The 16,283-nt window shown below is 44.8% G+C and overlaps 1 long non-coding RNA gene across 13 annotated transcripts in view; it reads right to left on the bottom strand.

The window, feature by feature from the left end:
• The window catches only part of LOC140135097 (uncharacterized), an 85,151-nt gene that overhangs the window by 38,859 nt on the left and 30,009 nt on the right, over nucleotides 1-16,283 (bottom strand). For 7 of the 13 annotated variants that reach the window (XR_011856461.1, XR_011856455.1, XR_011856459.1 and 4 more), the window contains exons 3-4: nucleotides 12,508-12,666; nucleotides 11,755-11,850 (exon numbers count right to left, since the gene is read on the bottom strand). This is a non-coding gene — a long non-coding RNA (uncharacterized lncRNA). Of the gene's footprint in view, nucleotides 1-8,846; nucleotides 8,989-11,719; nucleotides 11,851-12,468; nucleotides 12,667-16,283 lie in introns of all 13 variants that reach the window. The other 6 variants (XR_011856457.1, XR_011856460.1, XR_011856462.1 and 3 more) reach the window with 6 other exon arrangements.

Here is a 16,283-nt window from a genome sequence, read left to right on the forward strand (position 1 = left end):
CTGCCTCTGACCATGTGACCAGCCTTATTTACATGATAAAGAATAGATGATTTTACAATGAATAATGTATGAAATAACTAGATAATGGCTGGGATGGGATCCTTGTGAGCTGCTCCAACAGGTAGTAGTGACAGGACTAGTGACACAGACCTGATGACAGGTGTCCTTTAATGTAGGGGAAATTCTATCATTTTTGTATCACTGTCTTCCAAGTGGCATAACATTTTTACTTTTTTGGCTACAGAGCTGGTTGATGGTTTGTTTTTTTGCGGGACATGTTGTACTTTGCAACAGTATCACTCTGGAGTACGTTTTTTTGATCACTTTTTATTGCATTTTTGTGGGATTCAATAGGTAAAATAATTTTTTTTTTAAATGGCGTTCATCGTACGGGTTCAATAATTATTTAATTTTATGCTATGGGTTGTTACGGATGCAGTGATACTATATATGTGGGGTTTGTGTTATGATTTAGACTTTGTTGGGTGTTATATGTCTCTTTATATGTTTTGGGGCTTATGGACATTTTTATTGATTTATTACTTTATTTTTTATTGAAATTAAAAAAAAAAAAAAAAAAAAAACTTTTTAACTATTTCCACCATGGGACATGAACAAGCAATCATCTGATTGCTTGTTCATAATACTCTGCAATACTGATGTATTGCAGGGTATTAGCAGTGTCAGCCTATGCAAATGCATAGGCTGACACTGTGCCTTTAAGATCACGTCATAGACGCCATCTTTCTGCAGCTGCCAGCAGCCATCTCTGGGGTCCTGATCAGACCAGGGTTACCATAGCAACGATCAGCGCCCCTTGAAAACGGCGCGGGGTGGGGGGCTGATCGTGGGGAAAAGACCCCCCAAAGGCAAGTTAAATGCCATGGTCACGCCCCAATGTGTCTCAGGTTCCGCCAGCTTCTAGATGGAAAACACTTGTCCTTTGGCTGTACCAGATTTATAACTGTGATGATGAATTCTGGTGCAGGATAATATTGTTGGTTCCTACTTTTAGTTGGTGTAAATTGTGCGCTAAAATTTTGGGAGCTTGGATGATTTCCCATAAGCCACACCCTTTCTAGTGATGGTACACCCATTTTCCAGAAGGCCACGCCCCTTATCCGGAAAGCTGCCCAAAAATGGTCTTAAAGCCTTGATAACTGTAGTGTTTTAGGCGCAAAACCAACAGAATTGTGGCACAAGTGCTTTTATAAATCCCCCCCCCCCAATGAGCTGTTGCAAATGTTCAAAGATCTGAAACGCAAAAAATAGCCCTTTTAGGACTGCCAAGGTAATTCAACAATTTATTTACAAGAACTGTCCTGAAACAGAGTGGAGCCTTATCAGTCAGGCCTAAAACTTAACTTTTAATAAATTGGAATTATAATGTTGAATACAGACGGTCCCCTACTTAAGAACACTCGACTTACATACGACCCCTAGTTACAAACGGACCCCTGGATATTGGTCATTTATTGTACTTCAGTCCTAGGCTACAATAAACAGCTGTAACAGTTATCACAGGCGTCTGCAATGAAGCTTTAGTGTTAATATTGATTCTTATGACAACCCAACATTTTTAAAATCCAATTGTCACAGAGACCAAAAAAGTTCTGACCGGGATTACAATGATAAAATATACAGTTTCGACTTACATACAAACTCAATTTAAGAACCAACCTTGTATGTAACCCCGGGAATGCCTGTATTCCTCAACCTGTAAAAAGTGATTTAAAAAATGTTATGCACTCTAAAATAAGCCCACTCAAAATAACAACTTTTGAGTGGGCTTATTTGGGATGGAGCTGGCGGTCCGCTGCCAGTCGAGCTTTCGCCTGTCCAAGCCCCTGTCTCTCGGCTCCTCGCCACCCAAAATGGGCCTAAAGGGCCAGAAGCATTTCCTTTGAAATGGACAGGAAACAGCAGAGGCAGCATGCATGGATGCCTCTGAGGCTGCTTAATCGCACCATTATGCCAAAATTATGGGCAACAGCATGGCGATGACAGTGACCGAATGAGGCTAGATAGCATCTAAAACATGCAATAATTGACCCTGACACTACAGAAGACGGCATGCAGAGGCAGCGGCAGGCTAGAGAGTGGCATGGCGACATACCCCAAATGGACTCAGGCTTCAAACCAATGGGTGGCAGAGAGGAACCAAAGGAGGTGAGCAAGAAGCACTGAAATGATTTCCTATGTGAACAAAAGGTTGACGGTATATTTAGTCGATAACACAGCATTGTGGCGACATAGTGACCAAGTTCCATAACGTATCTGGTGAAACACCCGAAAAATGAGCCTGACACAGCTCGTTTGATAAGGGGACGACATTTGGAGGCAGCCATGGAGACGACTTCCATGATTAAGAGTGACAGTATGGGGCATCCATATTGCGCTGCTATGATTGAAACTTCAGGTCTCCAGCATGGCGGCGACAGATGCGCCGAGATCCATTATGTATCTGGTGCAACACCTGAAAATTCTGCCTGACACAGCTCGTTTGCTAAGGGGATGGTGTACTGTATATCCTCTCGCGCTCCAGCGTCTGTGGTATAGAGAGTTGAAAGTTGCGCATGGAGACATTGGTGGACGCTGTGGAGGATCGTGGAGGCGAAATGGACAGGAAACAGCAGGGGCAGTATGCATGGATGCCTCTGAAGCTGCCTAATCTTGGGATGGAGCTGGCGGTCCGCTGGCAGGCGAGCTTTCGCCTGTCCAAGCCCCTGTCTCTCGGCTCCTCGCCACCCAAAATGGGCCTAAAGGGCCAGAAGCATTTCCTTTGAAAAAAAGTATCATTTTCAAAGCAGGCGGGGGCTACAAACAGCACTTTTAAGAACCTTTTGGATAAGATCAAGTGTAGTAGTGTTCTTATAAGTTTTGGTTATTGTGGGTGAGGTGAATGTAAACAGATGTGCAAGAAGCGCTGAAATTGGGAATGATAAAAGTTTGCCAGTATATTTTGTGGATAACACAGCAGGGTGGCGACAAAGTTAACAAGTTTGATGTGAAAGACATGAAAACAACCCAAAATTCTGCCTGACACAGCTCGTTTGATAAGGGGACCATGTATGGAGGCAGCTATATGGACGACTTTGGGAGGCAGCTATGGAGATGATGTGTGGAGGTAGCAATGGAGACAACGTGTGGAGGCAGCTATAAAGACGACGTGTGGAGGCTGCTATGGAGACAATTAAATTTGGATAGTGCCTGTATATGGCAGTCCAAAAAAGTTTTCAAACCAGAGGAGTACGTAGGTGGTCCTCCAGAAAAATTAAATAGATTGAGTGCCTGAGTTTGAAAAAAGTTTTCAAACCAGAGGACCGGGTGGGTGGCCCTCCAGAAAAATTAAATACATAGGGGCAGATTTATCAAGTGTCTGAAAGTCAGAATATTTCCAGTTGCCCGTGGCAACCAATCACAGCTCCCCTTTAAAATATTCATGAGCACTGGTAAAGTGAAAGCTGAACTGTGATTGGTTGCCATGGGCAACTGGAAATATTCTGACTTTCAGACTCTTGATAAATCTGCCCCATAGAGTACCTGTATGTGGCACTCCCAAAAATTGCTTAAAACAGAGGACCAGGTAGGTGGCCCTCCAGAAAAATTAAATACATAGAGTACTATACCTAGAGCCAGTTGGCCCTGGCAAAAAATAGCCAGTTTCCTCTGCTTTAGTGTACAAAGAGGAGGAGAAGGAGGAAAATGAGGAGGAGGAGTACATACATTATTCAGGTTGAGCTTCTTTCACCTGGTGGAGAATGGAAATCCTGAGAAATCCAGGCTTTATTCACCATGATAAGCGTCAGCCTGTCAGTCGACAGGCGTGTACGCTTATTGGTGATGATGCCATCAGCTGCACTGAAAACCCGCTCAGACAACACGCTAGCGGCAGGGCAGGCAAGAACCTCCAAGGCGTACAGCGCCAGTTCGGGCCACATGTCCAGCTTTGAAACCCAGTAGTTGCAGGGAGCTGTGTGATCATTTAGGACGATGGTATAGTCAGCTACGTACTCCCTCACCATCTTTCTGTAAAGATCAGCCCTACTCTGCCGAGACTGGGGACAGGTGACAGTGTCTTGCTGGGGTGACATAAAACTGGCAAAGGCCTTGTAAAGCGTACCCCTGCCAGTGTTGGACAAGCTTCCTGCTCGCCTACTCTCCCTCGCTACTTGTCCCGCAGAACTACGCACTCTGCCGCTGGCGCTGTCAGAAGGGAAATACTGTTTCAGCTTGTGCACCAGGGCCTGCTGGTATTCATGCATTCTCACACTCCTTTCCTCTCCAGGGATGAGAGTGGAAAGATTTTGCTTGTACCGTGGGTCCAGGAGAGTGAATACCCAGTAATCGGTGCTGGAATAAATTCTTTGAACGCGAGGGTCACGGGATAGGCAGCCTAGCATGAAATCTGCCATATGCGCCAGAGTCCCAACGCGCAAGAATTCACTCCCCTCACTGGCCTAACTGTCCATTTCCTCCTCCTCCAACTCCTCTTCTTCTGCACATACACGCTGAACAGTGAAGGACTGAGCAATGGTCCCCTCTTCTGTCTCGCCAACATTCTCCTCCTCATCCTCCTCCGATATGCGCTGCGAAACAGACCTGAGGGTGCTTTGGCTATCAACAAGGGAATCTTCTTCCCCCGTCTCTTGTGACGAGCGCAAAGTTTCTGACTTCATGCTGACCAGAGAGTTTTTCAACAGGCCAAGCAGCGGGATGGTGAGGCTGATGATGGCAGCATCGCCACTGACCATCTGTGTTGACTCCTCAAAGTTACTCAGCACCTGACAGATATCAGACATCCACGTCCACTCCTCATTGTAGACATGAGGAAGCTGACTGACCTGACTACCAGTTCTGGTGGAAGTTGACATCTGGCAGTCTACAACCGCTCTGCGCTGCTGGTAAACTCTGGATAACATGGTTAATGTTGAATTCCACCTCGTGGGCACGTCGCACAACAGTCGGTGAGCGGGCAGTTGTAGGTGGCACTGCGCTGCCCTGAGAGTGGCAGCATCTGTGCTGGAATTCCTGAAATGCGCACAGATGCGGCGCACCTTCGTGAGCAAATCAGACAGATTGGGGTATGTCTTGAGGAACCGCTGAACTATGAGATTTAACACATGGGCCAGGCATGGCACATGTGCCAGTCTGCCGAGTTGCAGAGCCGCCACCAGGTTACGGCCATTGTCACACACAACCATGCCTGGCTTCAGGTTCAGCGGTGCCAGCCACAGATCAGTCTGCGCCGTGATGCCCTGTAATAGCTCTTGGGCGGTGTGCCTTTTATCGCCTAGACTCAGCAGTTTGAGCACCGCCTGTTGTCGCTTAGCGACGGCACTGCTGCTGTGTCTAGAGCTACCGACTGATGGCGCCATGCCCACGGATGGTAATTCGGAGGAGGAGGGGTGGGAGGAGGAGGAGGCATAGTAGGCCTGAGAGACCTGGACCGAGGTAGGCCCCCTAATCCTCGGCGTCTGCAGTATATGACCAGCCCCAGGGTCAGACTCGGTCCCAGCCTCCACCAAGTTAACGCAATGTGCCGTCAGCGATATATAGTGGCCCTGCCCGGCAGGACTTGTCCACGTGTCCGTGGTCAGGTGGACATTGTCAGAAACGGCGTTGGTCAGGGCACGGATGATGTTGTCTGACACGTGCTGGTGCAGGGCTGGGACGGCACATCAGGAAAAGTAGTGGCGGCTGGGGACCGAATACCGAGGGGCGGCGGCCGCCGCCATGAGGTTGCGAAAAGGCCTCGGTCTCTACCAGCCTATAGGGCAGCATCTCCAGGCTAAGCAGTTTGGAGATGTGGACGTCGAGGGCTTGGGCGTGTGGGTGGGTTGCACTGTACTTCCTCTTGCGCTCCAGCGTCTAGGGTATGGAGAGCTGATCGCTGCGCATGGAGACATTGGTGGATGCTGTGGAGGATTGTGGAAGCGAAGGTGTGGTTTTCGCACGGGAGGTATTTGGGCCAGGGTCCTGGGCAGGGGGCTGACTAGCATATGACACAGGGGAAGGAGCAGTGGTGTGCCCGGCCGGAGGTGAACGGCCTTGGTTCCATTGAGTGGGGTGTTTAGCATTCATATGCCTGCGCATACTGGTGGTTGTTAAGCTGGTAGTGGTGGAACCCCTGCTGATCCTGGTGTGGCAGAGGTTGCACACCACAGTCCGTCGGTCATCCGGTGTTTCTTTGAAGAACCTCCAGACTTCCGAAAATCTAGCCCTCGCCACGGGAGCTTCACTACATGAAACATTTGGCGCTGATGCACCAGCTCTGGCCCTGCCTCTCCGTCTGGCCCCACCACTGCCTCTTCCAACCTGTTCTTGTCGAGGACTCGCCTCCGTCTCAGAAGCACTGTGGTCACCCGGCCTATCAACCCAGCTTGGGTCTGTCACCTCATCATCCTCCGATCCCTCAGTCTGCTCCCCCCTCGGACTTCCTGCCCTGACAACAACTTCACCACTGTCTGACAACCGTGTCTCCTCATCGTCCGACACCTCTTTACACACTTCTTCCACTACGTCAACAATGTCATCATCACCCACAGACTACGACCGGTGGAAAACCTGGGCATCGGAAAAGAGCTCAGCAGCAACCGGACAAGTGGTTTGTGACTCTGGGAAGGGTCCAGAAAACAGTTTCTCAGAGTATGCCGGTTCAAATGCCAAATTTTCCTGGGAGGGGCAGACTGGTTGGAAGGAGGCTGAGGTGGAGGAGCTGGAGCAGTGCTGATTTCGGTGACATGGGTGGACTGCGTGGAAGACTGACTGGTGGACAAATGGCTAGAAGCATTGTCTGCAATCCACGACATCACCTCTTCGCACTGTTCTGGCCTCAACAGTGCTCTACCACGAGTCCTAGTAACTTGAGACATGAACCTAGGGAGTGTAGCTCTGTGGCGTTCCCCTGCTCCCTCATCAGCAGGTGGTGTCTCACCCCACCCAGGACCACGGCCTCTGACCCCTGCAGTAGTTGGACACCCACGCCCTCGTCCTCTACCCCTAGCCCTGTGTTTTGTTTTTTTTTTTAGCAAAACGATGCTATCATATTGCTATGGCTAGTTTGTAGCCTACACTGACAGCACACAACTGGATTTTGTGCTGTGCCTGATGACTTTGAGTTATAAAAAAAAAGAAAAGTAAAAAAAAAAAAAAAAGAAGCAGACTGTGCCTAATTCAATCAAACCCCTAATAAATTGTCCCACTTAGGTGTTTGAGATGGATATGTGTGTCACTAAGAGCTAAATATAACGTTCGCAAGTCTCCCGGTAAATTCGTCACAATATGGTACTAGCTGCACTACTAGTGCCAGCAAGGCCAGCCACAAGCAAATCAACAAAATATATATATAACGCTATTGTAGCCCTAAGAAAGCCGGTTGGGTTCTTGTATGCCTAGTTTCTAACCTACACTGACAGCACACAACTGGATTTTAAGTCACTTTAGGTTTTGAAAAAAAAACGTCAGACTATGCCTAATTCAATCAAACCCCTAATAAATTGTCCCACTTAGGTGTTTGAGATGGATATGTGTGTCACTAAGAGCTAAATATAACGTTCGCGCCTGTGCAGCCCCGGCTTCGGAGCAGTGACCGCGCAGGCGCGGGCCTGCTGTTCTGCGCATGCGCAGACTGCAGGATCGTCGGACGAGGGCGCGCAGCTACGAGCAGCTGCGCGCCAAAGATGGTGAGTAGGAGGGGTAAAGTGGCTACCGGGGCGTGGAGTAGCCGCCTCGTGTAACCTCAGATGCGGCTACTCCACGCCCCAGTAGCCGCATAAGAAAAATAGCATAAAAGTCAAATAAAAGTTACTAAAAAAAGTGCGGGGACGTGAGAATTAGCCCTTAAAAGGGCTCTCCTCACGTCCCATTGATCCGCCTACCACCGATCTACCTTTATAGGTAGATTTGTGGTGGTAGGTTCCCTTTAAGGCCAAAAGAGGCTGAGTCCCGTAGGGGTTAATATGCCCCCTATACCACATGATAACGTTTACAAATTCTCTGGGATAAGGGTTTGTAGTACCTAAAGGCCACGTTCACATGTGGCAAATTGGTTACATTTGGAAACGCAATCCAAAGGCTGCACTCGTGATCACATATTTTGGTAACATTGGGGCTTATTTAGTAAGGGTCGCGCTGCTCACTTTTGTCGGACTTTCTGATGTTTTCGGGGATTGCATGGCTTTGGCAGGTATTTAACATGTCTATGCTGGGATTGTGTCGCACGCTATAGGATTTTGGCGCAGCTGGGTTGGCATACAGCAGAAATGGACTGAGGGCGGGATTTAACTTTCAAATTGTGTCGCAAGACAATGCACTTACATGCACCAGGAAGAAGGTGAACTCCGTTGGACCTGAGCGAGGAAGCGACACATGCAGGATATTTGGTGCACATTTTGCCGGACAGGTAAGTAAATGTGCCCCTTTGTGTTTCCAACACGTTAACTGAACACAAAGGAAAAGCAATCTTACCTCAACATACAATCACAGGTGGACCCTTTGGATTTTGTTTTAAAACACAACCAAAATGCCATGTGGGAAAGTGGCCCCAGGGGCTCTACAAACACGTAATGACACCTGAAAACTATTCTGCCCTACAAAATCTCAATGGCTCCTTCCCTTCCGCGCCTGCCATCTGCCCTGACAACAGGTCACATCCACATATGGTATCCTCTTACTTAAAAAAAATGCACAATATATTCCTAGATGCATTTTCTACTTTTATTCAGTTAATATTGTTACATTTTGAGGCTGAATGAATGTATTAATGATAAATATTAGTGAATTCCAAATTCAACCTTTTTATTTGAATTTCTGTAAAATACTTAAAGGGTTAACACGCTTCCTACCTTCTGTTTTGAATAGTTCGAGGTGGGGATTTTCTGTTAACAGACCTTCCAAAACCGCTATAGAAATTAAATGGTCCCTGCAATAATTGATTCAAAAATTTTCTTGAACATTTGAGAGAATGCTGTTCGATTTGTGATCTTTCTAGCGTTGTAATAAAACAAAAAGACACTTTTAAATAACACAAAGCAGAAATATGGTAAATGTTAGTTAGTAACTAATTTGGATAGTAAGGCTATGAGTTTGAAAAACAGAACATTTAGAAGTTTGAAAACAATTTTTGAAAATGTTTACCAAATTCACCTTTTCAGACTATAAGAAGCTTCTTACTATAGGACGCACCCCAGATTTAGGCTTGCAAAAAAGGAAAAATATATTTTACACCAATTAAAATATCCCTGCTGGTCGCACTAAAGCACACACACAGCTCAGCTATACACACAGAACACACACACAGCTCAGCTATACACACACACAGCTCAGCTACACACACACACACACACAGCTCAGCCACACACACACAGCTCAGCTATACACACACACAGCTCAGCTATACACACACACAGCCCAGCTATACACGCACACAGCCCAGCTATACACACACACAGCACAGTTATACACACACAGCTCAGCTGTATACACACACACAGCTCAGCTGTATACACACACACAGCTCAGCTACACACACACACACAGCTACACACACACAGCTCAGCTACACACACACAGCTCAGCTATACACACACACAGCCCAGCTATACACACACACAGCACAGTTATACACACACAGCCCAGCTATACACACACACAGCAAAGTTATACACACACAGCTCAGCTATATACACACACACAGCCCAGCTATACACACACTTCCCCTATTTCCCTCTTCTTCTTACCCTGTCCCAGGGCAGCATGTCCCCATACTCGGCAGTATGTGGTGATGTAAGAAGCATGTGATCAGTCACATGATTCTGACATCACCGCAGGTCCTGTACCTGTGGGACACTGGGGAGAGGGGAGAACAGTGCGGATGCTCTCCTCTCTGGGAGATTGGGTGCATCACCATTATAGCGGTCAGAAGGGTCTGGCAGTGCTGGATCCTCCTGACCTTCGCAAGATTTTTTCTTGCTAAAAAGTGCATCTTATAGTCAAAAAAATACGGTGTCAACCAAAATTTCCCACTATTATGAAGTACAAAATGGAATAAAAGAACAAACTCAAAAACACTTGTAAGTTAAAGCTTAAAGTTAAAGTGACAAGTGCTGGTTTTGAAAAATAGACCTTGGTCATCAAGGTGCAAATGAAGGTGGTCACTAAGGCGTTAATCAGTCGTCCTGTGATTTTGTCCCTGTGGAGGAGACACAGAACAGAAGATGTTGCTGGTCACATGTCCACATCACATGTGCTGCACATGCCTGGGCAGGTCATGTGATTACCACTAGTTTGGCTGTAGTTGGTTGGTTGCAGTGCATCCAGTATGGTCAGTATTAGGCTGCATTCACAAGACCTATGGCTACATTCATTTCAATGGACAATACGTCTGACCTTTTATATTGCTGTTGTTAACACTGTTCCGTACAGTACTGTATACTAGCCGTATAAATATATAGAGCACGTCCTGTTTTCTCCCGTATTTCAGTTCCGTTTGCCCTAGAAGTCTATGGGGACGTATAAAATACGGGTTACATACGTGCTGCATATGGATGATAAACGTCACGTATATACGGGCACATACGGCACGGTAATACGGGACTGGAGAAATCACGTTTGTGTGAATGAAGCCTTATGGTGAGTAATGTCACCATCATTACTACGGTAACAGAGCAACAGGTAACAGACTGCACTAAGTGTGGCTTGCCTGTGTATAATGCAGGGGGCGCCAGATTCATGATGTCAGGCGCCTGTTCTTCAAGAATCTGGTGCTTCCTGAACTGGGCCTAATGCACTATTTTTTTCTGGTCTTTCCTTAACATGGGACATGCAACACACTTCTGTCAGACTTGCATGTTAAATCTGAAGATGGTCTGTCTGAGCACTGGAACGCCCCCTAATTTGCGTTGCATGGTGCCTAGTGCAGCTGCGTCACAAAACGGTTGCATGCCTCACAATTGTGGTGCAGACACTTCTTAAATACCTGTGTAAGAAGTTTACACTAGAAAGAATGTGCAAAGTCAGACAGAAAACTGGTGGAAAGCCCTTGGTAAATGTGCCCCATTGAGTTTTGTTATATTCATTTATTTATAGCATTATGGGTATTTGTATTAGACATACATATTCCTGTAATACCCCTATAAGTATTTTAGTGCAATGGTCCCCAACCATTTTGCACCACTGAACAGTTACATGTGAGACAATTTTTCCAGGGACCGATATGGAAGTGTTGGAGGCGGTTACTGCACAGGTGTCAAACATTTAAAAAAATACAATGGGGGGATTTACTAATTCTGCCGCAAGCACGACTGTCGCCATCGGAGATCAGTCTCCTGAAAGCACAGCCCGATGTATTAAAATGGTGCACGGCTGTAAGTAATGAATGGGTAGACGGAACTAATCAGTCGTGCGCCATAAAAATGCCGACATCAATGAGATGTGCGCCAAAAGCTTACATGGACTGCGTCTCAATTTTGCTATCTGACCATTTTTTACCGGTCTTTTGTGCGCCTAAATACACATAAATGTGACGGATAATGTGAAAAAAATCAGGATAGTCGGAAACATCTGTTCTTTCTGGCACAAACTCATAAATGATCCGCAACACTTTTGCGCCTAAAAAAACATGAGTTCCCGACAATTTTTTGCAGTAGATACGATAATACAGGTCCCCCAATAAGTTCATATCATATGCTTTAATTAAAACATTTATAATGTAACTTACTAAATGAAACCATAATGCAAAATCAGTGGAAGCACCTGAAGTGTGTTTCTTATGTCCAGTCTATTCCAAGATCTTGCTTTAAAGGAAATCTACCATTTGTTCAAGTCCTAGTATGGATACCACACTTTGTCCTGCAAAAAATAAGCCGTAAAACAGCTCAATCAACAAAATCCTAAAAATGTTATGCCGCTTAGTAGACAGCGGTGCAAAATCAAGGGATTTTTCTGTACACATGAAGTTTTTTTTCTGTAGAACAAGTCAGACATAAAAAGCTATATAATATTTGGTTTGCTGGGTTGCACCTGTTACAAATGCACTCTAAATAGCGCAAGAGCCTTGGACGAGAACTTGCCAGAAAGTTAGGCATCTCTCCGTTTAGGGTAGCGTGTTCAGCTAGCCTGCACACATGATATACACCTCCCTACTATTGTCGTGGGCTTTGAATATAGCCCTATAGGTTATGTTTATTTACTAGTTTCCCCGATTACGTTAATACCCTAAGTACTGTATGTGTACCTGTCTACGTCTGAACCCCCCCCACAGTTTCTCCCCTCCCCTCTTGTTCCCCTATGCTCCTAGATCCCTCTTTGTGCTTTCCTTCCAGGAACTCCCAACTACACGCACTTCATGGCAACCTTAAAGATTGGAACCCCAAATGCTAGAGGCTTAAATGTGTCCCAGAAGAGAGCCCAGATACTTTATGGAATGCACAGGGAGGGAGTAAAATATTATTTCTACAGGAGACACACTTCAAAAGCGGGCATTTTCCAGAAATCACAGATAGATACTTCAACACCTGGTTCCATAGTTCGAATCCTGACTCGTGCTCCAAGGGGGCCTCCATCGCTGTCCACCGTACAATCCCGCACGTGCTCCTGGATCTTCTACTAGATGACTGTGGAAGGTATGCCTTCATCAAAATACAATTATGTGATCAGGTCTTTACCCTAGACAATAAATACTTACATAATCACTCTCCAGATCCAACTTGTAGGAAAATTTTACAGGAGCTAACAGTGTTCTCAGAGGGGATGCTGATTCTGGGAGGGGACTTCAATTTGCCCTTTGATGTCAAACTTGACACCTCCTCGGGGAGAAACCATGTTCTTATGCGACAACTAGGTTCCCTCAAAGAGGACCTATACAACCTCCAATTAGTTGATGCCTGGCAGATTCTTCACCCCAAGGACAGAGATTATACTTATGACTCCCCAGCCCACGACTCCTATAGTCGAATAGACCTTTTTTTGAGGGCGCTGACCTGGGAACCCTCGGTAATGATATTGTATTGTAACATTGTTCAGACCACCACGCGCCAATATATCTGAGAGTTACTATTCCCACTGTAACGCAACGTCCATGGTCTTGGAGCCCCAATGAATACTTACTAAAGATGCCCTATGCATACAAGAAATTAAACAAACCATTGAACGCCCCTCGCCCTGAGGATTAACCAATGAATTGGGAAGCCCTTAAATGCTAGTTGCGAAGCCATTTCACTGATCATGGGGTCCATTTAAAAAAAGAAACGCGTTTAAACTCACCAACCTCTTGCGAAGTCTGCACGATCGCGAGCAACACATAAACAGACCCAATCCACAGAGGACCTAGCGGACCTCATCAAACTAAGAGACGAGATAAAAGCTCTAATTGACCAGAAAACACGGCACAGCGCTTACATCATGCATCACATGATCATACATGCAAACAAATGTGGGCGACAACTTTCCAGACATTTACACCCTAGATCAGGCGTGACTCATATACCCCGTATCAGAACTTCTGAGGGCACAGACACGCACAACCCTGCCGAGATTAGCTTACAATTTGGCTCCTATTACCCTATCAAGGTCCAAAAGAAAAAGGAGAGAGAAGAAAGAAAAGAGGAAGGAGGGAAGAAGAGAAAGAGATAGGAAGGAAGGAAGGAATGAGGGAAGGAAGGAGAGAAGAAAGGAGATAGAGAAGGAAGAAGACAGAAAAGGGATAAGAAAGAAGGATAGAGAAGGGAAGAAAGACAGAAGGAAAGAGAAAAAAAAAAGGGAGAATGAAGAAAGAAAAAATAGGAAGGATGGAAAAGAAAGAAAGAAGGAAAGAGAGAAGAAAAAAAAGGAAAGAGGTGAAAGAAAAGAGAGAAGGAAGGAGGGAGGGAGAATAAAGGAAGGAAGGAGAGAGAAAGAAGGAAGGAAAAAGAAAACAATGAAATAAAGAAGATAGAAAAGAGAGAAGGAAAGAAAGAGAAAGAATAAAGGAAAGAGATAGGAAGGAGAGAGAAAGAAAAAAAAAAAGAAAAAAAGAAAGAAAGAAGGAAAGAGAAGAAAAAGTAGGAGAGAGAAGAAAGAAAAGAGATAGGAAGGAGAAAGAAAAGAGATAAGAAGAAAAGAGAGAGATAAGGCTAGAAAGAGAAAAGGAAAGAGAGAAGCAAAGAGAGAAGAAAGGAGGGAGAGAGAGAGAGAAAGGAAAGAAAGAAGGAAGGAAAGAAAGAAAGAAAGAAAGAAAGAAAGAAAAGAAAGAAAGAAAGAAAGAAAGAAAGAAAGAAAGAAAGAAAAAGGAAGAAAAAAACAAGAAGCGAGGAGAGAGAACAGAAGGAAAGAGGAAGAAGAAAGTAAAGAGATAGGAAGGAGGAGAGAAAGAAAGAAAGAAGAAAAGAAAAGAGAGAAGGAAGGAAGGTAAGAGAGAAGAAAGAAAAGAGAGAAGGGAGGAAGAAGAAAGAAGTAAGAAAAGAGATATGAAGGAAGGAGAGAGAGAAGGAAGGAAAGAAAGAAGGAAGGAAGGAAGGAAGAAAAGAGAAGGAAGGAGAAAGATGGAAGAAAAGAGATTGGAAGGAAGGAAAGAAAGAGATTGGAAGGAAGGAAAGAAAGAGAGAGAGAAAGAAGGAAAGAGAGAAGAAAAAAGAGGAGAAAAAGAAAAGAGATAGGAAGGAAGGTAGGAAGGAAGGAGAGAAAGAGAGAAGGAAAGAGAAAAGAAAGAAAAGAGATCGGAAGGAAGGAGAAAGAAGAAAGAAAAGAGATCGGAAGGGATGGAAAGAGAGATAAAGAAGGAAAGAGAGAAGAAAAAAGGAGAAAGAAGAAAGAAAAGAGAGGAGGAAGGAAGGAGAAGAGAGAGAGAGAAGGAAGGAAGGAAGGGAGGGAGAGAAGAAAGAAGGTAGAGAAGAAAGAAAAGAGAGAAGAAAGGAGAAAGAAAGAAGAGATAGAAAGAAAAGAGCAAAGGGAAGAAAGGGAAAAGGCAAGAGAAGAAAGAAAAGAGAGAAGGAGAAAGAACATAGATAGGAAGGAAGGAAGAGAGAGAAGTAAGGAAAGAAAGAATGAAAGAAGAAAGAAAGAAGAGAAGAAAAGTGAGAGAGAAGAAAGAAAAGAGAAAAGGAAAGAGAGAGAGAGAGAGAAAGAAGGGAAGAAGGAGAGAGGGAAAGAGAAGAAGGAATGAAAGAAAGAAAGAAGGAAGGAGAGGAGAGAAGGGATGAGAGAGAGAAGGAAGATGGGAGAAGGAAGGAAAGAAAAAAAAAGAGAGAAGGAAGGAGAGAAGGAAGGAAGAAAAGAGATAGGAAAGAGGAAAAGAAAGAAAGAGAAAGAAGGAAAGAGAGAAGAAAAAGAGGGGAGAGAAAAAAGTAAAGAGATAGGAAGGAAGGAAGGAGAGAGAAAGAGAGAAGGACAGAAAGAAAAGGAAAGAGAAACGAAAGAAAAGAGAGAAGAAAGGAGAAAGAAAAAATAAAAAAGGAAGGATGGAAAGAGAGAAAGAAGGACAGAGAGAAGAAAAAAAGAGGAAATGAAGAAAGAAAAGAGAAGGAAGGAGAGAGAGAGAAGGAAGGAAAGAATAAGCAAGGAAAGAAAGAAGAGAGAAAAGAGAGAAGGAAGGAAGGAGAAAGAAGTAAGGAAAGGAATAGGAAGGAGAGAGAAAGAAAGAAGGTGAGAGAGAAGAGAAATAGATGAGAGAGAAAAAAGAAAAGAGAGAAGGAAGGAGAAAGAAAGAGATAGGAAGGAAGGAGAGAGAGAAGGCTAGAAAGAGAAAAGGAAGGAGAGAAGAAAACAAAGAAGGAAGTAAGGAGAGAGAGAAGAAAGGAAATAAAGAAAGAAGGAAGGAAAGAAAGAAGAAAACAAAGCAGGAAGGAAGGAGAGAGAGAACAGAAGAAAGAAGAAGGAAGGAAGGAGGAAGAAGAAAGTAAAGAGGAAGGAAGGAAGGAAGGAAGGAAGGAGAATGAGGGAGAGAGAGAGAAGAAAGAAAAGAGAGATGGAAGGAGAGAGAAAGAAGGGAAAAAGGAGAAAGGGAAAGAGAGGAAATAAAAGAGATAGGAAGGAAGGAGAGAGAGAAAGGAGAGATAGAGAGAAGGTAAGAAAGAGAGAAGGACAGAGAAAAGAGAGTATGAAGGAAGGAGAAAGAAGAAGGAAAAGATAAAGAAAGGTAGGAAGGAGAGAGAGAAAGAAAAAAGAAAGAAAGAAAGAAAAAAAGAGAAGAGAGAAGAAAGAAAGAAAGAGAGAAGAAGGAGGGAGAAGAAAAGAGGAAGGAAGGAGAGAAAGAGACGGAGAGAGAAAGAAAGAAAGGAAGGATGAGAGAGAGAGAGAAGGAAGGAAAG

Source organism: Engystomops pustulosus, chromosome 6 (assembly GCF_040894005.1).
Source record: "Engystomops pustulosus chromosome 6, aEngPut4.maternal, whole genome shotgun sequence".
In the NCBI taxonomy this organism is placed as follows: Eukaryota; Metazoa; Chordata; class Amphibia; order Anura; family Leptodactylidae; genus Engystomops; species Engystomops pustulosus.